Source organism: Alligator sinensis, unplaced genomic scaffold (assembly GCF_000455745.1).
Source record: "Alligator sinensis unplaced genomic scaffold, ASM45574v1 scaffold199_1, whole genome shotgun sequence".
Taxonomy (NCBI): domain Eukaryota; kingdom Metazoa; phylum Chordata; order Crocodylia; family Alligatoridae; genus Alligator; species Alligator sinensis.
In genome coordinates, this window is record NW_005842008.1 from 2,568,020 (window position 1) to 2,591,463 (window position 23,444).

The 23,444-nt window shown below is 43.4% G+C and overlaps 1 long non-coding RNA gene across 1 annotated transcript in view; it reads left to right on the plus strand.

The window, feature by feature from the left end:
• The window catches only part of LOC112549964, a 46,545-nt gene that overhangs the window by 16,608 nt on the left and 6,493 nt on the right, over window positions 1-23,444 (plus strand). The window contains exon 2 of the long non-coding RNA XR_003093622.1: window positions 6,703-6,780. This is a non-coding gene — a long non-coding RNA (uncharacterized LOC112549964). The remainder of the gene's footprint in view (window positions 1-6,702; window positions 6,781-23,444) is intronic.

Below are 23,444 nucleotides of genomic sequence, written 5' to 3' on the forward strand. Positions count from 1 at the left end.
CAGCAGAAAACTCCACCGTGCAAAGAAGCTGCAAATTAGCGGGAACATAATTCAGTGGTGCCAAAGCACACACAAAACAAAAATCACACCTTTGGGTTGTGACACACTGCAGCCAATACCTCGCAGATAGCATCCAGCTGTTAATCACATCAGCCCCACACTGGGCTCTAGAATCCTCCATTTAGGACTCCTCTTAGATCCCTCCATTCAGGCGACCCACCCCACCTTCATTCGGGCTACCTGGCTCCCTGAAACCATTTCTCCTCTCGGGCATGGTCCCCCCAGGACCTTTGGCCACACAGGCCCTGGCCTCACCTCCAAGGCCAATCAGGACCCTAGGCCCTCAGCTCTGGGCGTCCCCCGCAGTGGGCCCCTGGCCCTTTGACCATTCTGGTCCTGGCACCAGCATTGGCCAGTCAAGGGTATCCTACATCAGGCCTCTGCCACTAGCCCCTTCACTCTCTTGGGTCCGCCTTCTGGCCCCTACTAGGGGTTACCCACCTGGTTGTGGGAGCTGGGGTAACTCACACTATAACTGGTGTTGCAGGGTCTCACAGGGACTCTCATTCCCCCCCTGGAGCAGCACGTCATTGTGCTCTATGTATATAAACATACTGGGCTCCCAGTTTTCGTCCCCCTTCACTGGGGTTCCTCACCTCCACCCCCTCACTGGGGCTGCTCATCTCTCCCCCCTCACTTGGGGCCATGGAGCTTCCCTCCCTGGTGGGCTCAGGTGGCCATAGCCATGCCTGGCCCCAACTCTCCCTCCTCGGGGTCTTGCACCCCACAGGGCTTAGGTGGCTATAGCTGTGCCTGGCCCCCACTGCCTCTGATGTTACGCAAACCCACCCAAAGGCGAGGGCTAGGGTTAAGGCACCCCTACCCACCTTTCACTGGGGTGGTAACTAGCCTGGCATTTCCTGGGGGCTCCCGCACCACTGAGGGCCGCCCCGGGCCACCCACTCCCGGCAGGGTGCAGTTTTAGGTCATGCCCAGGACCAGAAGCCTCCTGACCATCCCCTACAGCTCCTTCCCTTACCTCCAGGATGGTACCAGCAGCCTTGCAACAAGGCAATGTTACTACCTCCCCTGCCAGGAGTGAGCTGCCCTGTTTATATAGGCAGCCCTGAATCTAAAATGGCTGCCGCAGTCAAGCACCTGCTGGCTGCTTGGCCTATGTCTTAAAGTGGCAGGCACCAACAGTGCCCTGCCACATACCTCCCCACTTAAAATGGTACTTGGGTGAGGTTTTTCCTGCTGCTCCTCCAAAACAGGCTCCCCTCGGAGCCTATGAGAGCCCTCAAGTGATGAGCACCCCCAAAGGTGCTCCGCCACACACCTCCCCACTTAGAATGAGATCTGGGGGGCTTCACTTGGCTGCCTTCCCTGCTGGGCTCTGCCCCCAGCACACTGCAGCCCCTACCACTTGGCAAGCACCCCAAAGGTGCTCCGCCACAGTGATATGGCTAGTTAATAATTGGCTATTAGTATCAGCCAAGAAATTCTATATCAGTGCACCCCTAGTATAATTTAGAACAGCCCTGAGAGTTTTATAATTCTTTAGTCTAAGATGAAATAGGAAAATCTTGTAGTCCTTTGAGTTTCCCATTCCAAGACCATTTGCTGGTAGTTTTCTCATTTTATAGCCTGGGAGGGGATTTGCATGTGAGACCAGATATTTTACATTTTAAAATACAAAAGAACTCAACATTTTTATAGAGAAATTGTCTATTTATCAGTGAATGAACAGGTAATATTTTTAAAAATGAATTGTACAACTGACAATTCATGTTTAGTATCACTTGTTTTCCAGTTCATGTAGTTCACTAAGCAGGCACTATTTTACAATATGGTAGAGGATGATGTAATTGTGTATGACACACAGATGTAATACAATATATTTCTGTGGCATTTGTGATATGTGAGTAGAGTAGAGATATATCAGTTTGAGTAGAAACCCCAGTGCAGCTGAAACCATAGGGAATTGGGTTTGATCCAAATTTGCAAAAATCAACCTATCCAAATTTTCTTTTCCTAGCCTTCTGACTGTACTCATGAAATGCTACAAAAGATGCTAAGACAAAACAGCCTGGACCCAGATCCATGGAAGTTAAAGACACCTAAACAGTCTGCTATTTACAAGATAGATAGCAGAGCCTATGGGTACCGCTATTCTTTCTCCATTTTCAGGTCTTCAGTGGTTCCAGGAACCATGGTCAAGTGAGTCTTGGGGTTATACTTTTTGTCGTAAGTAGCAGGTCAGGGTACACATAACCACTGCCATAGTTTCCCCCGTTTGTGAAGTGGGATCTAGCATTGTCACTATCCCAGGGGTGGTGCTTGTTTAAAATAATGGAAGGAAATAGTCTGTCCAAAAGAGTTTGTGACTTCAGTAAAGTCTGCCTGCTTTGTAGGTGAGTTGTGAAAATTAGTTCATTTTTGAGCATAGAATATTTTGAGAACTTTGTTTCATCTGAGGAAACTATGCAAGTGTGAACTATAATTTGTTCTTATTGTCAGTGAAAAAGACATTCTAATAACATAGAATAAATATTTAAACCTCTAAGAGGGATTATTTTAAATGCAGATCACACTAAAGTCACTTTAACAACAAATCTAAGGTGGAAACCCTAGAGTTAGGGTTTCAGATTCCAGTGTTAACAGTTTTCATCTCTGCTTCCCAGTGAAGAGCAGTACACCCTGTACCTTTCACCCTTCTTCCTGGCTAGACAGGTAGAACTAATTTGACTCATAGGATCAGGGAAATTATGACCTTTACCAATTGTCTATCTGGAGTTTTTCTTAAATTATTCACAATTGTTCTCTGTGTTACTTAGTCACCCTATAAACTGGCTTTGGGAAGTAAGGTTAAAAGTGAGAGTTCAATCTTTTCTAATTTTAGAGAAGAGTTTTGATAATTATTCAAGGCCTGAAAAACATGCCTTATGCTGAAAGTAGAATGAGTGTCTTTAAGTTAACTGAAGAGAAAGATAAGAGGTGGCTCGATTATGATGTACAAGAACCTACATAGAGAAGAGATTTTCTATAATACTTGGCTTTTTTAATGTAGTAAAAACAGACATAACAAGGCTCAGTTCTTGGAAACTAAAACCAGACAAATTCAAACTGGGTGTAAGGCTCATATTTTTAACCATGAGTGTAATTAACAGTGGTACAATGATGGAGTCTCTGTAAATCAAGACTGGTTGCCTTTCTAAGAGAGATGCTGTAGCTTAAATAGAAGTTATGAGCCTGGTGCAGAATTGAGATCTTTGACTTGTGTGACTTAGGAGGCCAGATGTTCCAGTGTAATAATCATAACCAGTGGTCAGCAACTTTTTTAGGCTACAGGCTGATGTGACCCAGCTTTGAGTCTGAGGCAGAAGCACAGGCACTAGCGTGCTGCTGCTGCCACCACTTTTTTCCACAGCAGCAAAAGGGAAGGTGCCACCACTGTCACCTTTTTCCATGGCAACATGGGAAAAGTACCTGCTGCTACTGCTTTTCCCCCTAGTAGCATAGAGAAAGTGCCCACAATCAGTGTTTCTATCTGCAGTGGCACAGGAAAATGACTGCTGCTGAAGCCTCCCATTGTCAAACACTGTTGAAGCCCCATGTCTGCTTTCTGAATCCCGTGGCTTTTCAGGCCAGATCCAGCCTATGGACCGTAGGTTGCCAGCCCATAATCATAATGTTTATTTGTCAGCTTAAAATGGATTTGTATAATGTTCTAGAAGGGTTTGACTGTTGTAGCTGTGATGGCAAGGCTCTTTTGTGATATCTTTTATTGGGTCAATTAGTTTTCTAGAGAGTAATTAAGCAGGTTTCTGATTCTCATTTGATTCCGATTCAGACTACAATTCTTGCACCACAATTCCTTGGGACTCTTATCCACTCTTTAAATAAATATAAAAGGGTGCCTCCAAATTGGAGGTTTGGCAGAGGAGTTTTCCTTGTAGCTGTGTTGGTCTAAGGATATAGGCAGACAAGGTTTTTTGGGTAAATGTGCTATCTTTTATTAGACCAATTAAATAGTTGGAAGAATTGTTTTTTGGAAGCTTTTGGGCACAGACACCCTTCTTTCAGGCACAAACACAAGGCACCCTGTCATATTCACACTCACACAGCCTAGCATCACTTAAGACTTAGCACTGGATAATGGATAAATTATAAAAACTTGGTCATTTGACTAATACATTTTATAAGATTCTTTATCTAATGTCTCACATTCCAGAACTAGTGATGACTTGTCATGTGTTAGCTATCCAGTCTGGAAAGCAATGGCATTTCTATGTGGTTTTTGCCTTCTTAAACTATTTTTCTCCATTGTTAGTGTCACTGTTTTTGCATGGCTTCAATGCAGTAATCAATACACACTAAGGCAGCTTCAATCCAGTTTCAACCCTACTGTCCAAGGGGAAAGAGGAAAGTAGGGGAAAGCTTTGTTCCTATGACTTAGGGACAGTAGGAGGGCTTCTGTTTTGAACAGGTGAGGCACAGCTGTGCTTCCCAATTTTTGCTCGACTCAGACCCCTCCATGTAGCAGGGTACAGTAGGGACCGCCTCTCTTGTCCGGGTCTACTGGGTCTCTGCCTCCACTTCTCTTCATTCTCACCTGCCACACCTTGTTGTTAAGAAAATTAAAGGGAGGTTAGTTGTCCAAAGAGCAAAGATCTGCCTGACTGAAGGCCATCCTCTTCTCAGGGCTCTTCCCACCCCTATACCCTGCTCTTTACCATTTATGGCCACATAGACCAAATCTGTGGCCTTAACTCAGACTCCTGTACCCCTCAGGCAGTCACTGCCAGTTGGCCCCTTTTTATCCAGCCACTATTCACATGCTCAGAGACACTCACTTTCATATCCTCCCTTACAGGCTCCCAATCTAACGTCTCCTTTGAGCCTTTCCTGGTATAACACAATCAATTCTTGGTCTAGTCAGGAATGCTGGCCATCAGCTACTTCATTTCACAATGTCATAAAAGATCAATTAATTATCAATGAATTTAATAGTCTCTCCTGATTCATGGGAGAGGGGCCAATCATCAATGAATTCTGCTGTCTCTCTTAATTCAGGTGAGGGTAATTAATTATCACCGAATTCCGTAGTCTCTCTTAATTCATGAAAGAGTAGTCAATTATCAACGAATTCCACAGTCTCTCTCAATTCTTGAAAGAGTAATCAGTTATCAATGAATTCCACGGTCTCTTTTAATCCCTAGAGTAGCAATTAATTAACGGGCTCCCTAATCATTAATGGATCTCATGGGCTCATAGGAGATCAATTAATTCCACCTCACTCCTATCAGTGTCTATATCTTATACAAATTCCATTCATTTTCCTTTTTTCACTCATCAACGTGAAGCTCCACACTTGTATGATCACATCAACATTTTATCAACAGTCTGTGGTCACACACTTAACTCATTACCCTCATGGAAACCTCACTGTCCTTTCTGCTGGTTGAACTCCTCTTCACTCGCTCCAGATCTCTCACTAGTCCACTGCCAAGCCTTCCTGGGAGCACTCCACTGGGTCCCTGGGATGCTGCTGTGGGATCCCAGCTCCACATCTCCACGCGGTTTGCACAGCATTCTCAGCCCACCCTGTGTTCCCTTCTCTCTGGGGGTTCTGAGTGTGCTGGCTCCTTATTTCCAGTCCGCCAGAAATCCTGCAGACCAATGAAGGCTCGATCCCTCTGCATGTGACCATATGCAGATGGGGTTTGGCTCTTTTCACTCCAAACCACACATGGACCTCTCCTCTGCCTACTCCGGTGGCCGTACAACCCCATCCCAACAGCATTCCTCAGGCTGGAACAGGGACTGGAGCTGTTTCTGTTACACTTCACTTTAAAATATTCCCTACTTCAGGTGTATGGTATGCAAAACCTGACCATTCATGGAAAGATTTGCCTCTTCTGTTTTATAAGAATGACCCTGCTGATAGCCACTAGCACCCTGAGCCACTGTGAGTGTCTAATTTATACACAGAGATGAGCTCCAGTTATATTTTGAATACAAGGAACTAAACAATCACAATTACCTTTCCAAGAGATTTTACAAATCCAACTGCTTTTGAAATTCAGCATGCTTTACCAGGCTCACATACTGTAGGCTGACGTGTACATTAGCATGACAAATTCTGTGGCTAAAAACATCACATTTGTCAAGACGGGTTGAATTTATCGCTTGTATAACTTAACTACATTTGGATTCAAAGAAGAAATTAATCTGATTCACTGTGTCAAAACGCGTCCTATGTAGGACAAACCCTTTCAGTGAGTTCAGTCCTGTGTAAACGGTTTCTTTATCATGATTAGTCATGTTAGCGCTTCACTGCTAAAACAAACAACTAGATCATGCCATTTACAGTAAACAGCAAGAGATTCCTCAGGGATCTCATCACCTTCCTCCTTTTGCAGTATTAGTTGAATGAAAAGGTGAAAGAAAACAACTAGTGGCAAGCTGCCTTGAGAGCTGTACAGTATCAGATACTCTCAGAGGATTGGGACAGCACTGTGAATTAGATTTAACAGATCACAAATATGAATTGGACATTCTTAACTTTAGAAACTTTATTTTTCATAAGCAATCTAACCCACAGAGCAGAAACAAGTTTTTAATAAAGAAAAGCATAATTCAGAGGTTAGAGGATGGTTCTGCTCTAAAATGCAACTGTGTAAACCTTTTCCTCACCAGGGGTCTGGAATGCTCTTACTGACACCAGTGGACTTTGGATCAGGACCCAGTACCATATGTGTTTACTCTCTGACAAAAGTAAGTTTTACTGCTTTCCTGCCACAAAGGTAAAAGAGTGCTCTGGATTGTGCCTTCATATGCATTACCAAAATTGCCCTAAGTTCCATTTCATTATATATGTGGAAACCCATTAAAGATAAGAGAATTGCACAAATACAACTAGAGGCCTAAAGTGGTCTGCAGGATTTTTCTGACTTATGTTGGTATAAAAGTAGGGGAAAATCTGGTACAATTGTGACTATTAAAAAAGAACCATTTGTTATGGGACTCATTCAGTAACAGTAAACGTGGAGACATACAGAGCCACTTTTATACAAGAACCTCTTGAAGAACAACACTTACAATCAATGCAGAGATGTTTTAGAACAACCCATCCCCCTTAATTTTAATGGGAATGAGGTGCCCAGAACTCTTAGCCTAAACACACAAGTTACATTTTCTTGGAATATATTTCTTGAAATATTTTATGGTTGTGTAGAATATTGTATTATTCCTGTGGCACTAGGCAGGCATTAATATGCCTAGGATCTTGCATGCAGCTCATAGTATTGGTGTTTTTAGTGATATACAAACTTACATATTATATAAGCTCATTATGCCCATCTTATTAAAAAAAAAATAGCTTACATCTTGTGTCACAGAAAAAAACCAATTATAGTCCTACAGCTTTTTTTGGCTTTACAGATATCATCACTTAAATCCCCTGAAAAATCTTTACCATTTTTTCTTTTTATAAATATTCCTGTTCAGTTATAATACTCCAGGGCTAAATGTCATTGCTTCTCTCTCACAGCAGGCCAAGTTCTTCTTTCTGTTCTGGAATTTCCCTTCTCACATCCTTCCAAACTCACCATACTATTGAAATCTTGAAGCTGAATTCCACAGGAAGTAAAAAAATGTAATAACAATATGGGGCTTTAGGTTTTAGTAATGAAATGAGACAAAACCACAACTCCTATAAATACTTAGTAGCTCAGGAATACTGGAGAATAATGTGGGGCAAAAACCAGCCACACATGGACTCCCTGCTTCTTTCGTTGCTGCCTGCAGGGCCTGACCCTGGAGGACACAGTGGCGGTGGGGGCAGAAGTGGGCCCGAGGTGGGTTGGGGGACTAGTGGGTGCACCACAGTGTCAGCAGCGGCGGGGAAATGGGAGGAGTGGGCTTGGAGCTGATGGGTGGTGGAGGGGGGCTGGGGGAGGAGTGTGCCTGGGCCCAAGTGGGGAAGAGGCTCTCTCCTCCCCTCCCCCAGCTGATACCACGTTGGGCCGGGGCCGCTGCTCCCCCCCACTGCCACAGCAGGCTGGTTTCTCCCCCGGCTCAGGCCTCCTCCCCCCCTCAGGCCTGGACCCACTCCCCTGCTTTCTCTCCCCCATTGGCTCCGAGCCTGCTCCTCCTGTTCCCCGCCGCCGCTGAGTTGGCCCAGGACCGCTGCTCCCCCTGCCATGGAAGGCCACCTTCTCCCCACCCTCGGGCCTGGTCTTCCCTTCCACTCTATATAGCAGTCTTCAACTACCTGAAGGGTGGTTCCAAAGAGGATGGAGCTAGACTGTTGTCAGCGGTGTCAGAGGACAGAACAAGGAGTGATGGACTCTAGTTGCAGCAAGGGAAGTCTAGGTTCTATATTAAGAAAAACTTTCTCAGGAGGAGGGTAGTAAAGCACTGAAACAGGCTACCCAGAGGGGTTGTGGAGTCTCCATCCTTGGAGGTTTTTAAGATCCAGGCAGACAAAGCCTTGGCTGGGATGGTGTAGTTGAGGTTGGTCCTGCTTTGAACAAGGAGTTGGACTACATGACCTCTTGAGGTTCCTTCCAAACCTAATTTTCTTTGATTCTATGATTCTATGGTTATAGTTACTCTCATGTTCAGAAGTGACACCTGCATTTCATACAAACAGCACTGCAATATTTTGTCCAAATGCCAAACTCATGTTCATTGTTCTTTAAATTGGCAAGTAAATAGCTCTTACATCTATGGTGTGCATCAGTTTGGAGAGGCATAATTACAGATAAGCATGTATCCATAAGCCACTTATAATGTTTAATTAACTTTATTTGAACCATCATGAACAAGAATAGAAAATATATTTTAAAACTTTCAGTTTAAAGACACTTTGCTACCACCACTCTGCTACCACCACTCACATTTTAACAGGTAGTTAGGAAATAGTTATTCCTGTTTTTGAGGACTGCATGAGATCAAGTATATTACAGTTTTACAGCTTTGTTGTCTGACATGCGACTAATATCACAATGATAGTCTCCAAACATCTTCCCTTCTGACAAGAAGTGGAGTTAATGGGGAGCTTTTCATCATATCAAACTAAAGTTTACTTATAAAAATAACTTAATTTCATGGGTTTGCTTTGTAGACTTTACTAAATAAAAGCAATATATCAAAGCTGATTCAGAATTGTCTACAGACTAACATTAGATAATGAGACGAAAATCAATGGGGTGTCACTTTGCTCTGTAGTATTGTGTCTCTTGTGCTGAAAAGTTTTCATCTTTTCAGTAATAATAATGGAGGTCAGTATAATACCACCACTGTGAAACTGGGTTCTCTGGAAATGGTGCTACTAAGGAATAGACTGTGCCTAATCATAGAGAAGGTGTACTTTCTCTCTGGAGACATTCTAATATCTATATGCTGGAAGCAGAAGTTCCCAAGAACCCAGATACCAGAGATATGGAAATGCAACACCCTCTACTCTTCATGTAACCCCACAAGAGAACAAGAAAATCCAAAAAGCCTCTTCTGAGGGCATGTAAATGGCACAGCTCAGCAAAATCAGGGTGGGTTTCACAGCAAAAGCAACATCCTGGACACACCTCCCTTCCAAGTTTTATGTCCTCATTTCTAAAAGCAGAGAAGGAATAGGATTTTCCAAAGAAAAGACTGTCAGAATTATTTTTAAGCAAAATGTATTTTTCCGTAGGCTTTTTCTCAGAAATCTTGTAGTTTGGATTGAAATGCTCTAAAATGAATAAATATGTGTCATTACATGTGTCAGGATGGTTAAAGTTTGGCAAAGTTAGGAACAGCTGACAGCATGGGAAATATCAGATAACCTCCCTCATGCTGTCAGCTATAATTAAAAAAAAGATTTGAGAATCTATACAAAATATTAAAATACATTTTAAACATGCATATAAGGCCAGGCAAGATCCAACTAGCTCAAAACTGATTAGTCAAAAGCAACCTAAGAGAGATTGCAAAATAACAGACCTTCATCAATGAGAAATTAAAATAATGACTATCAAATATTGATTGGATTTTTTCAACTGTAGGGGCATATTAGAAAATGATTAAACAATGCTGCAGTAGAGTTCATCAAGTATGGTTGGGTGATATGAATTTGGCATTATCTCTTTATCTTTTGAATGGTTCTCCTAGCTGTAAAGATGTTGGGGAGTAGGCAGATGAGGAAAGATTTGAATCCTGGAATAAAACTTGAGTGGATCAAGTTTATTTTAATAATGCTTACAGAGATTTATCTGTAATAGACAAGTCCTGAAATGGATATAAAGTTAGTGAATGACGTATATAGTCAGAGTAAAGAAAAATCATGATACTTCAGAATTGGTGAAAGAAAACATTGGCAGGGTTTCTCAACCAGGGAGGAGATAAGTAGATAAGTACAGGCTCAGGCTTGTCCCTGCCTGGCTGATCCTCCCACTTCCCATTGCCTGGTCTCTCTGTAAGGAGATAAACATCATAATATATACATAAGTTTTTGCAGTTGGGTGCCACTCAATTCAAAAAAGTTTATGGAGGGGTCCCTCAAGTCCAATGTTGTGTGCCTTGAGTCCAAAATGGCTGAGAACCATTGCATTAAAGTTAACTCCTTTATCCCCTTTATCTGCTTAAGAGGAACTGGAATACTGCAATTTTTGGCATTTATGAACTATTTGGATTTGTAGCAGGGCAGTTGGGTGTGCCTGCTCCTTTAAAGGAGCAACAGCTTGTGAGGCTGCTTGCCAATGGTACAGAAGCTAATGAGAGGCTGACCTGACCGGAAGAGGGCTCAGGCTAGAGCTATATAAGACCAGAGCCTGAGCCAGTCAGGCAGTCTCTCCCTGGCAGCCACAGGATGAGGAGCTCTGGGCATCAGGGCTCCTTAAAGGACTGGAACTTACATAGCCAACTCTGTAGGCCTGGGAGCAGAGGCAAGGCCCCTGGGCAGAGAAGGACTGAGTTTTTATAGACAAGTGGCCTTTGTTTTACCTGGACTCCACAGAGGGTCCTGGTGCCCAGAGAAGGGCTAAGCCAGACCAGAGGGTCCCTGAGCTCAGAGAAGGAGCGGTGTGCAAGACCAGGGTCTGGGAGCCCAGAGAGGGGATTGTGCGCAGGACCAGGGGTCCAGGAACCTAGGCAAGGGGTTGTATGCAGGACCAGGGGTCCAGGAGCCCAGAGAAGGGACTGCATGCAGGACTAGAGGCCTGAGAGTCCAGGAGGAGACTGTGTAAGAGACCAGGGGGTCTGAAGGCCCAAGGGGGTTGAGTGTGTGAATAGACAACATCATAGAGAACACCTGTGAGGTTTGGGTATGGTGTAGGGGAGGTATGGAGCTATGCATGGAGCCCTTAAGGTGACAGGTGCCCAGCAGAGGTACAGACAGGCTGAGAGGGCCTGCTGGCTTGGGGCATAGGACTGTGACTGAGGGGACCCAGGATAGGCCCGATTCAAGGGAAGGTTTGGGCAGCGGCTATCACAGCTTCCCCCTTGGCTGCAGACTTGCTACAGGATTATATAGCCGAAATCACTATGTGCTTCCCTTCTGAGCACATTTAGAATGCTGTGCTCTGGTTGTGTAGGCAGCTGTGGTGGAATTGCATCACCCAAGTACAAGCATAACCCCAAGTTAGTACTGAAATTTTAGTTGCAGAAGAAACGATGGGTTTTTGTTGCTGGAGGAGGAGATAGTCCCTCCTGCCTTTTGTCTCGGTAACCTAATGGTTAGGGAAGCATGAGATCTAGCTTCCAGGGCCTCCTCACCCAAGGACCTCCAGGGCCTCCTCACCTGCATCTCCTAGTTTCTAGTACAGTGTTTTGACGCAAAGCTCTCTCCAGCCCTTCTTTGAAGCCTACCCACCAGGCAGCTGAGGGGAAGGGAGGGATACTAAAGAAAAAAGAACAGATTGAAGGTGTTTGCTGCCCTGGAAGAGAAGGGGCTCCTGCATTATGGCCCTACACCTTGTTCCTGTCTCAATGGAGCAAAAAGCAATCCAACGAATATTAAATGTAAGGTGCAAAAATGTCATTAGGGATGGGGACCAGAGCCACCTCCCTTCCAGAGCATTATCTCTTTGGCTTGCACTTTGTTATTAGTACTTAAAAAAATTCATAACCAACAATAAATTCATATTTCATGTATTAATTGCAGCCATGTAAGCTGTTGCAAATCATTAGAAGAAAAATATCATCCAAAGGGGAGATTTTGGTTTAATACCTTGGCTAGGGACAGAAGTTACACATAAACTGGTTTAAGTGATCAGAAGCTGGTTTAAACCTGTAACAGAATAGAATCTCAGTGCACATAAACCAATTTCAAAATGTCTGAAACTGGTTTAAGATAAATCTGGTTGAATGCAGTATCAGACTTAACTGATTTAGGTCAAACTGGTTTATGAAACTTTTGTCCCAGACCCCTTCCTAGATCAAGTTAAATCAGAGTTCCTTAGCATCCCAGCATTTTACAGCCCTGAGCTGGGCTGTGCTGTCTGCTCCAGAGAGCTGGGCTGGCCCTGCCCCAATGCTCTGAGGGCTGGCTCACTGGCTGGCTTGCTGGCCTCCCCAGGCAAACTCCTGCTGGGGTCTGGAGCCAGGAAGGGGGTGTTAAACTTCCATTTCCCTGAGTATGGAGCTGGCCTCCCGCGCTTACTTAGTGCTGGCTGAGACCATGGACTACAAATCCCAGAGGCACCTGCTAGCAGGAAGAGGAAGTGATGTGCAACCCTGCAGAGTCCTGCTACTTTGATTCTGGACTGCAAAGCCCAGAGATCTTGGGGGCAGCAGGAAGAGGCAGCAAAGACACAGCCCATGCTGGCTATTGCCAGAAAGCCATGCTCTAGCACCCCCTGGCTGCTGGCTTGAGCCACTGCAGGCATGTAGCTGTATTTACTTATTTGTTCAATCTTTGCAGCTTAAACTAACTTGCAAAGACTGATTCAATTCAGCCTCGGGCTTTTTGATTGTCTGTACTTAGCCCTTTTGGCAAATACTTACCTTGGAAAAAAATTCCTTATAAAAAATGCTTAAGAAGTGGAAAGGTGGTTTAAATTTCAGTTACTAGCCCTCTAGCAACAAAACCCACATAGTTCTGTTCATTTTTGTTTATAAATACATTTAAATAAAATTATTGGACCATCTTCTAATCTTGTTTATTCTGGTTTAAAAGAGGAATTTTTCCAATTGGAATGACTGTGGAGTTACTCTGTATTCAGACAGCTGTAACTATGATCAGAAATTTGTGGGGGGTTTTTAAAGCATTTCCTTCTTTTTGTATTGTTTCCCATGGGATGCATAGAAAAATCCCAATAAATGTTTTCTTCTAAGTCCTTGTACTTTTGTTGGAATTGTTATTTGGCTCTAATTCATTCATATGTTTCATCTATATGGCACAATGCCACATTTCAAACCCAGATTTCCTTTTTCCACTTTTCTTGTATGATACTGGATTCCCATTTATTTTGCAAGTTACTAGCATGGCAGTTGCTCAGGTGTTAAAATACAGTTACAGAAAAGATTATTCACATTAAAATAAATTACTGTCATAACAAGAGTAGTTTCCTGCTTTTCTAACTTCCTTTCAGGGTCTGTTTCACTCACCAGGGTGTGCCTGTGTTGGCGGGAAATTATAATTTAGGCAAATAAGGTCACCAGCCGATTAGTAATTCAGTGACCGAAGGCTAATGAGCGCAGTCCAAGCTCCAGCATCTATCAACTCGCTACTTGGACCACTGCAAGGAAACCACATGTAATTCGAGAACAAACTTTTCAGACATGAATTAAAACTGAAATGAACACTAGCAGCTTATTAAGCACAACAACAACTGGAAAAATCTATGAAATCTATTACACTATATGAACAACTTACTATGCTAAAACAGTTCTATAATCCCTATTATTTACACTATAATAAAGAGGTAGATTCATAGATTCATAGATGTAGGGTTGGAAGGGACTTAAGTAGATCAAGTCCGATCCCCTGCCCTGGGCAGGAGAGAATACTGGGCTCATGTGACCCCAGCTAGGTGATTATGAAGCCTCCTCTTAAAGACCCCCAAGGTAGGAGCTAGCACCACTTCCCTTGGAAGTTGGTTCCAGATCCTAGCCCTGACCGTGGAGTAGTGCCTTCTAATGTGCAGCCTGAACCTACTCTCAAACAACTTATGGCCGTTATTCCTTGTTACTCCAGGAGGTGCTCGGGGGACAGGGTCTCTCCCGTTCCCCACTGGTCCCTCCTGGTAAGTTTATAGATGGCCACCATATCCCCTCTCAGCCTTCTCTTGTGGAGGCTGAACAGGTTCAGGTCCCATAGCCTCGCCTCATAGGGTCTGCCCTGCTGTCCCCAGATCATGCAAGTGGCCCTCCTCTGGACCCTCTCGATGCTGGCCACATCTCTTCTGAAGTGCAGCGCCCAGAACTGCACGCAGCACTCCAACTGCTGCCTGACCAATGTCGCACAGAGGGGGAGGATCACCTCCTTGGCTCTGCATCTGTGAATGCAGGACAAGGTGTGGTTGGCCTTACTGACTGTGTCCTCACATTGGCGGCCCATGTTCATTTTGGAATCGATAATGACTCCAAGATCTCTTTCTGCCACTGTGCTTTCAAGAAGGGAGTTCCCCAGCCTGTAGGTATGCTGCTGGTTCTTACTGCCCAAGTGCAGTACCCTGCACTTGTCAGTATTGAGACTGCGGGAGCGTAGTCCTGAATTGTCCTTCCTTGTCCTCAGTTGCACTGACTCTCAGTCTCCAGAAGTAAATATAACCCCTCCTTCCCTTTCATTGTTATACGTTAGTAAGTCTTGTACGTACCACCACTCTCTGGGTGCAGCCCCTCAGCCAATTTGCGACCCATCTGACTGCGTAGGCATCAATGCCAAAAGCTAGGCGACTGTGGCATTGATGCCTACACAGTCAGATGGGTCGCAAATTGGCTGAGGGGCTGCACCCAGAGAGTGGTGGTACGTACAAGACTTACTAACGTATAACAATGAAAGGGAAGGAGGGGTTATATTTACTTCTGGAGACTGAGAGTCAGTGCAACTGAGGACAAGGAAGGACAATTCAGGACTACGCTCCCGCAGTCTCCTGGCACAGTGTGTCTATGATGTTGCCTTCTAGGATGTAAGTAAGTCAACCGAGCTCTTAACAGCATCAGGTAACTTGAGGCTTACAATAAACTACCCTTCAGGCCACTCTGTTTTTCTACTTGACAGGCACACACCAAGACTCTCTCTTAAGCACTCTCTCTCTCTCTCTCTCTGTCTCTCTCACACACACACACACACACACACACACACTGAGGTGAAGGATCCTTTTATATTTTGATTGCACACAGAACTCTGGGTTTTCCACACAGCCCACTACTTTTCACTATCTGCAGGCCTCAGGGTCACCAAAAGGTCAACTCTACACCTGCCACTTGACTAGAGCTAATTCATTTAGTCATTTAGAAGAAATCTCAGATTTTTTTGCACATGCAACATATAATTGCTGTCAAGATTCATACTGAAGTTCTTTGAGAGCAGTTGCATCAGGTGAATTAAAGGAAGTCTGCCACATCTATCACTTCCTTATGGTCACCACATTTTCAGGCATAACGCCTTCAAGAACATCAGTGCAGATTAGGGAAATTTAAAAAGCAATTCTCCTGGTTTTTAGAGTTGAGATAAATAATGTAGAGTATGTAGTGTATTGTGCTGTTTCCTGCACATCACTGTTTTCCAGTATATCATCCCAAGTTTAGCTGATTAGTATTTCTAGATCTGAAATTGCTGAAACATTATCTTTCAAATGTGATGTCTTTATAAAGAATACAATAGAGCAGCAAAACAAGTAACTGTAAGAGAAATCAAGGCAGCTGGTGTGCAAAAATCAAGTTATTATTGTATCCTGGAAGTACTGTGTCCTTCCACACCCTGCACCCTTCCTACACAGCTGCGGCAGTGGGGAAGGCAGAGGGGCAGCGGTGGCGACTAGTGGAGGAGTGGCTAGAGGTTTGCTGCTATGTGGATGGAAAATGATACCTGCTTTTTTGCCATGAACACTGATTTTTGGTGGCAAAAGATGAGGTGATATCTCCTCTGCCACGTTAGCGAAACTCAAGCTGCTTCTCCATTGCACACTGCTGCCACTTCTCTGCTTTTCCCACTGCTGGATCTGGACCTGGACCTGGAGCAGTGAAAGTGCAGGGAAAAGATGGAACGGAGGGTGAGGTGGCGCCCCTCCCCTCCTCTCCCCTCCCCTCCCCTCCCCCCCGGCTCCCTTCAAGTACCTGCCGCCAGGCAATGCCTGGGGCTCACTCGCCACTTGTACACCCATCTTTACACTACTACATCAGCCTGAATGAGGCAACATTCCAGAACATGCACTAATCTTTATTAGTTTAGTTTAGCTCCTTAAAAAGGGATATCTTTGCCAAAAAATAATCTACCTTTTTTGCGAAGCCTAAATCTGGTCTCAAAATTAAAGCTCTTATTAATTAATATTTTTGCAAAATAAAAATAAACCCAGGAATCAGATTGCTACCATGTTAAATTTCATTCTGTTTTTTAAACCTAGATTGACAGACAAGCCCAAAGTAGACATCATTATTATTTTTTATTACTTGTGTTACCACAGCACCTAGGCTCCCTAGAAATGGTTAGCAATGCCCAAAGCAACATGATTGGCAAAAGGTGACCTTTCAGGGAATTTCGGTGAAGGCCTTTGTGCTATTTGGCATGGCCTTTCTTAAATTTTCAATCCATATAGCTAAAATCTGTATGTATATACATCTTTGTCTCTTTGCATATGGAGACATGTATGTACATCTTTGTATACAGATGTATACAGTATATACAGCTGTATGTATATACATCTTTATCTCTTCCAGAATGTAATAGTCAGTTCTGCTATCTGTATTCATTTGGAGCAGTGTCTTACTCTGTGGCAAATAAGCCTGTGGAGTAAAAGAGTAACCAGCATGAGTGAGAGGGAGAATCAAGTTTTAATTTTCTTAAGGAGACAAGGGGCACATTTCTGAAAGCTTATTGGAACATTTTAAATTCTGAAAAAGCCTAAGCTTTACTTCTGGATGATCTGTAATTCAGTGGTCACATATACACATGCTATTAATGCACATTAGGCTTTACTGGTTGCATCTACATATGACACTGACTGCACAGTGGTTACTGTGTACTCATTTAGTACTTGCATACACAGGTACTAAATGACTGTGCAGTAACCAGGGTTACTGCACAGTAGTGTCCCAGAACAGCTTTTTGATGACACTGACTGTGCAGTAGCTTGTTACTGCTGCGCAGTAGTGTCTCAACATGCTTTGTGCCACGCTACGCTACTGCACACTAGTAATGATTTTTAGTAATAATTTTTAGATACGTGGGGAGCCGGAGGAAAAGCAAGGGCAACATTGGACCCCTGCTAAACCAGATGGGACAACTGACAACCGATGCCCAGGAAAAAGCCAACTTGCTAAATGGGTACTTTGCGTCGGTTTTTTACCAGTCCCATGGGACGCCCCTGCCCGTTATGGGACAGGGAGGCCCAGGTGAGGGAGATTCCTTACCCTCCATCAATACTGACCTCGCAAAGGAACACCTTGAGAGGCTGGACACCTTCAGGTCAGCCGGCCCTGACAGTTTACACCCCAGGGTACTCAAGGAGCTGGCTAGCATCATAGCTCAGCCCCTGGCACAGATCTTTGAGAACTCCTGGTGCTCTGGTGAAGTGCCTGAAGATTGGAAGAAGGCCAATGTGGTGCCTATCTTCAAGAAAGGGAGGAAAGTGGATCTGGCAAACTACTGGTCTATCAGCCTGACCTCTATCCTGGGGAAGGTCTTAGAAAAGATTATCAAAGAGGCCATTCTTAACAGACTGGTCAATGGCAACATCCTGAGGGATAGCCATCATGGGTTTGTTACAGGTAGGTCTTGCTTGACCAATCTTATTTCCTTTTATGACCAGGTGACCTATCACCTGGACAAGGGAGAAGAGATTGATGTCATATATCTTGACTTTAAAAAAGGCTTCGATCTGGTATCCCATGATCACCTCTTAGCAAAACTGGCTAACTGCGGCCTCAGCCTCACCATGATCCGCTGGCTGGGGAATTGGCTCCGTGGTAGGACCCAGAGGGTGGTGGTTGACGGAAGTCAATCGTCATGGTGCGCGGTGAACAGTAGGGTCCCTCAAGTCTCTGTCCTAGGGCCTATACTATTCAAACATCTTCATTAATGATGTGGACTGGCCAAGTTCGCTGACGACACCAAACTCTGGGGTAAAGCATCCACACCTAAGGACAGGAGGGTGATCCAGGCAGATCTTGACAGGCTCAGGAAATGGGTGGACAAGAACCTGATGGTGTTTAACACCGAAAAATGCAAGGTTCTCCACCTTGGGAGGAAAAACCTGCAGCATGCTTATATGCTTGGCAGTGCTATACTGGCTAGCACTATGGATGAAAGGGACTTGGGGGTCATGATTGACCACAAGATGAACATGAGCCTTCAATGTGATGCTGCAGCTAGTAAAGCGAGCAAAATGCTGGCTTGCATCCATAGATGCTTCTCAAGCAAATCCCAGGACATCATTCTCCCATTGTACTCGGCCTTGGTGAGACCGCAGCTGGAGTACTGCATCTGGTTTTGGGCTCCATAATTCAAAAACGATGTGGAGAAGCTTGAAAGAGTGCAGAGGATAGCCGCATGCATGATCAGAGGTCAGCAAAACAGATCTTATGAAGAGAGGCTAAGAGCCATGGGACTCTTCAGCCTGGAAAAGCGCAGACTCAGGGGTGATCTGGTGGCCACCTATAAGTTTATCAGGGGTGTACATCAGGATCTGGGGGAACGTCTGTTCACCAGAGTGTCCCAAGAGATGACAAGGTTGAACGGTCACAAATTCCTCCATGACCATTTCAGGCTGGACATGAGGAAGAACTTCTTTACTGTCCGAGCCCCTAAGGTTTGGAATAGACTGCCACCGGAGGTGGTTCAAGCACCTACTTTGAACGCCTTCAAGAGATACTTGGATGTTTATTATGCTGGGATCCTATGATCCCTGATGACTTCCTGCCCCTGGGGCAGGGAGCTGGATTCGATGATCTTCTGAGGTCCCTTCCAGCCCTAATGTCTATGAATCTATGAATGAGCTACTGTGCAGTCAGCATCTCATGCAGATACAGCCACTGCATAGTAAAATATTGCACAGTAAGCCTTCCCCAAAGCATATCTACACATGCCCCGTTGGGTGCCGATTTGCTTCCAACAGCAGCAGCCTAGTCCGAGGCTGCTCCTGCCCTGCTCTGCCTTCATGCACCAGCCAGGGGGAGCTCTAGGTTCCCCCAGATGCCAGCCTGGGGGCTGGCAGAGGGCTTGGGAGCCAGTGGGGCTGCAAGGGTGAGAGAGCTGCGGGGCTGCAGGCAACTGAAAAGACAGTGACTTGTATCACAAGAGACTGCAGCTAGCTTTTCCTGCTTAGTACACCTGCTTTCAAATCCCAAATCATTTAAATGTCTGCAAAGTCCCTTTTCCATTAGAAATTTGCAGGTCTTGGAATAACACTTAATTTTATTTTTTTTTAATTGAAGCCAAACAAATCTAACTAGCATTTACTCAAAGCGAACCAGTGTGACTGCCTTATAAGGAGTTTCAAACTAGTTTTGTGTGTCATAGAAAGAAACTATTAGCACATAGAGTGATTTTTCATTAAAGGTACTGATCTAGTATGTGAGTCAAATCTATGAGGCCCAAAAAGTATAGCCTACTGACTTATTTCTGAAATATAGAATGAAAAAAATAGATTAAGAAAGACTGTTTTCTCAAGATAGATATTATTTCATCTAGCCTTTGTAGTACAGCACTACCTAATTAATATCTCAAACATTTTATTTTATTCATAGCAGACAGTAGTGAAAGCCACAAAATTCATACTAAGATTCAAACATTCCCCCAATTTGTATAGATACTTAGTTATATATAGAACTAGCCAGAAAATTATTTTTTCTCATAAAAGTCAATGTTTCTACATTATTTTAATTTTAATATACAAAACCAAATCTGAAAACAAAAATGTTCAGTTTTGATAACAAAATTTTTCAGTTTTTCACAACTGAAATCAGTTTTTTGGATAAATTCTATTAAAAAAACAGTTCTTTCATTTAAAACATTGGTGAAACCCCATTATTCAGTGGAAAAAAATGACTGTAATTATGGGGATTTGTTCTGAGCAACTATACCCATAGGAATCCCAAACACATAGATATTAATTGTCTTAGCACTCAGAGTGTTTGAATCGTGGGTTTCAGATGGTTAGCCGAGATATGGGGCCTGAACAGCTCACAGCTTTTCACTCACAGCCTCAAAGTACATGGGGAATTTGGAACTCAGATTTTGGTGTGGACCCACGTCTCATTCACAGTTTTTTAGAGAAGAGAAAAGGAGCCATGTGATTCAGAGTTAAAAAATGATAGCTTCTGTCATAGGGCTTGGTCCAAATCACATTGAAGTTAGTGGGAGTCTTTTTTTCCACTTCTTCAATTAACTTTGGATCAGCTCCTAAGACAGTATGTCATCTCTTGGTTTTCTTTTTTGGCACCCTAAGAAAAATAAAGGAAACAGATATATTAGCCCTAAGAGAACAGCATGAAACACCTTGCTTTAAAAATGCTCCCAACAGAAGCCTCAGGCAACATATCCTTAAAGTTTGTTCTCTGCAAGGATGAATAATTATAGTCAAGAGATTCTCACAATGAAGACTAAGTGAGTAAGTGCAGCCTGTGTAATTTTGTGACTCAGCAGTCTCACAATTGTTTGGGTTTATATAATTTTTACTTGCATCTCCAAACCCTGTCTCCCTTCTGCTTCTCATCGCCACCTAATAAATATAAGGCCCAAGTCTTTGGGCTCTCATGTGAAGGTTAAGAGTAATGAATCACACCTGCAATGAGAAAAAATCCAAATATCCTCAAAGGAAAGTATCTTTAAAAATATTTCTGCCATGAACAGATACTTTATACTCAAACTGTTTCCTAAGAACTATCAGTTCATTAACTAGCAATATGTTCAAACAGTTCATTTTCACAGGAGACAGGATTGTCCTGTGAAATGAGTGGGTAAATATTTGTCAAACATATTTTTAGTAAGAACTGGTCTATTTATAAAACCAAATGACTGAGCACATAAATTGTGATACTCGTTTATTGTGGTTTGAGACCATCTGGTATTCTGTGAGGGGATGAGCAAAGCAGTTTTCTTGTTGCACATCTGTAGGCCGTCAAGTCAGATCATAGCCAAAAAAATGTACTGAGTTTTATAATAATGACATACTACCTTCTAGAGACTGGAACGTTGTGTGATGAGAAGTGTATCCACAAAAGAGTCCCTCTGCCCAGCTGCATAGAAGTCTAGGAATGTGACTTTAAGCACTGTTTTGAAAAAAAGTTTTAAGGCCAGAGAAAATTGCAAATGTGCTTAAATTTAAAGATTAACAAATGGGCATACTTCCACCTTTTATGTAAGTTCTTTGATTTCTATAAGCTTGCTTTTCAATGGGTTTAGTGAGAACACACATTTTTAACACCCTTAATAGAGATGATGAGTTTGAATTAGGATCCCTGTTATGGTTTACCAGAGTTCCTGGGGTTGGGGGAGTGGTGGGGCTAAGAGAGGATGTGAGATACCCCTTCAGCTCCCTAGATCTGAATGTGTCTTTGCAGCTTTGTTTCCAGGTGAACTCCACAACTCGATTAGTCCTGTTTTCTGAAATCAGTTTAGATATAGCTGGAATGGGTAGAAATCTTGTGAGATCACTTGTTCTAGTGGTATTTTTGCCATTTAAGGGCGTACTTTGTCATGAGACGCTGATGATTTGACCTGATTGGGGATTTTCCAACATAACCAATTTTCACTGGAAGAAGCTGATTTGTCAACACCAAAATATTTTCCTGGAGTGTATCTGTTTCAAGGAATTTCTGACACAGGGCAATTAAAAATGTGGCTGGTTTGCTGCCAGTTTACAAGCTTCCAGACTGTGCACCTCTGAAGCAATCCTGCCAGGTGGACTGAACTAGTCAATGTTGTTGCCTGCATCAGTAGAAATTAAATTTAAATTAGGTATATAAAATTCATTTTATTTTAATAATCTAAGCTGTTGCAAAGAAATGTAAGTAAAGTAATTTGTTTGGACTTTTTAAAGCATGGAGCTTAATATTGCTCAAAACTATACCAATTGAAACAGCTCCCAGTGGGCCACCTGTCACCAGGACACTGTTACTAGATTTGCCCATCACTTTGGGGTGTGCTCATTTATTAGGGATATGTTTCTAGGGTTTTTGTAATTCTATCAATGTGAAGCTTGTGTTACTTGTGTTTCTATACGGAGCTGTATATCTCCCTTCTGCAAGTCTTCACCCCCAATGGAGCTATCTTGCAGGACTCAGTTTCAACGGGGCTGAGTTCCTCCAGTCACCAGATCAGTCATACATACACACACAAACACACACAGATTAACGTGACACGCCTGACCCAGCCGGGTTGATCAGCATGGACAGGCTGACACCCTCATATGCCAGGAATCAGTTCATTAAGGTAACAATAAAATGCAGTCAGACACAAGCATACAGGTGAACAGAATACCTCTGAATCCGGCTGGGTGTCCAGCTGACACCCTCATGGACCAGCATTCAGTGCATTAGGGCACGTCTGAGCCAACTGGGTCAATCAGCCTGTACAAGCTGATCCCTTTATGTGTTTCAGACTCAGCACGTCCCAATCTTTAGCCTCTTAATGAGCAGACCTCACAGTATTTTTGGGCTTCACAGGGATCTTTAGCTTACGTAAAAGAAGCGTTGCTGCAGAGCAAGTGGGGAAGGAGAACTAGAGAAGGAAAAATATACCTAATTACTACCAGTTTGACTATAAAAGTTATTTATTGCTAAGCATATGAAATATATAATGGTACTAGTAGTAATAGACATGCAAAAGAAAAACAAACACAAACACAATTACAATATTACCCTGATTTCACTAAGTATTTGGGGAAATTTAGCTCAAGCTTAACTAATGCAGTTCGGGTTCAGAAGTTTATGCCTAGAGAGAAAAGAGAGAGAGAGCACTGGGATCTCACCAGTCCAAGGTACTCAGGCTGCAAACTGACAGGCACAGTCCTTGAAGAGATGATCTGTTCTTCCAGCCCCTTGAAGGGAGACTATCTGTTTCTTCTAGCTTCTCAAGAACAACAGCGGATGGTGTCAGAGAGACTTCTCCTCTTGAAGCACACTTTGCTGCTTTTTTTAGATTTTTATAGCCCCAGTTCAGCTTCTTCAAAGCATGTTTTTTAATGGTGTAAATAATTGTCTTTTCTATTGACAAAGGGTTATCTGGTTTGGAACATCTCAAGAAACTGATTAACAACCAGGAAGAACATAAGTTTTTAAGGAGTAACCAGATACTT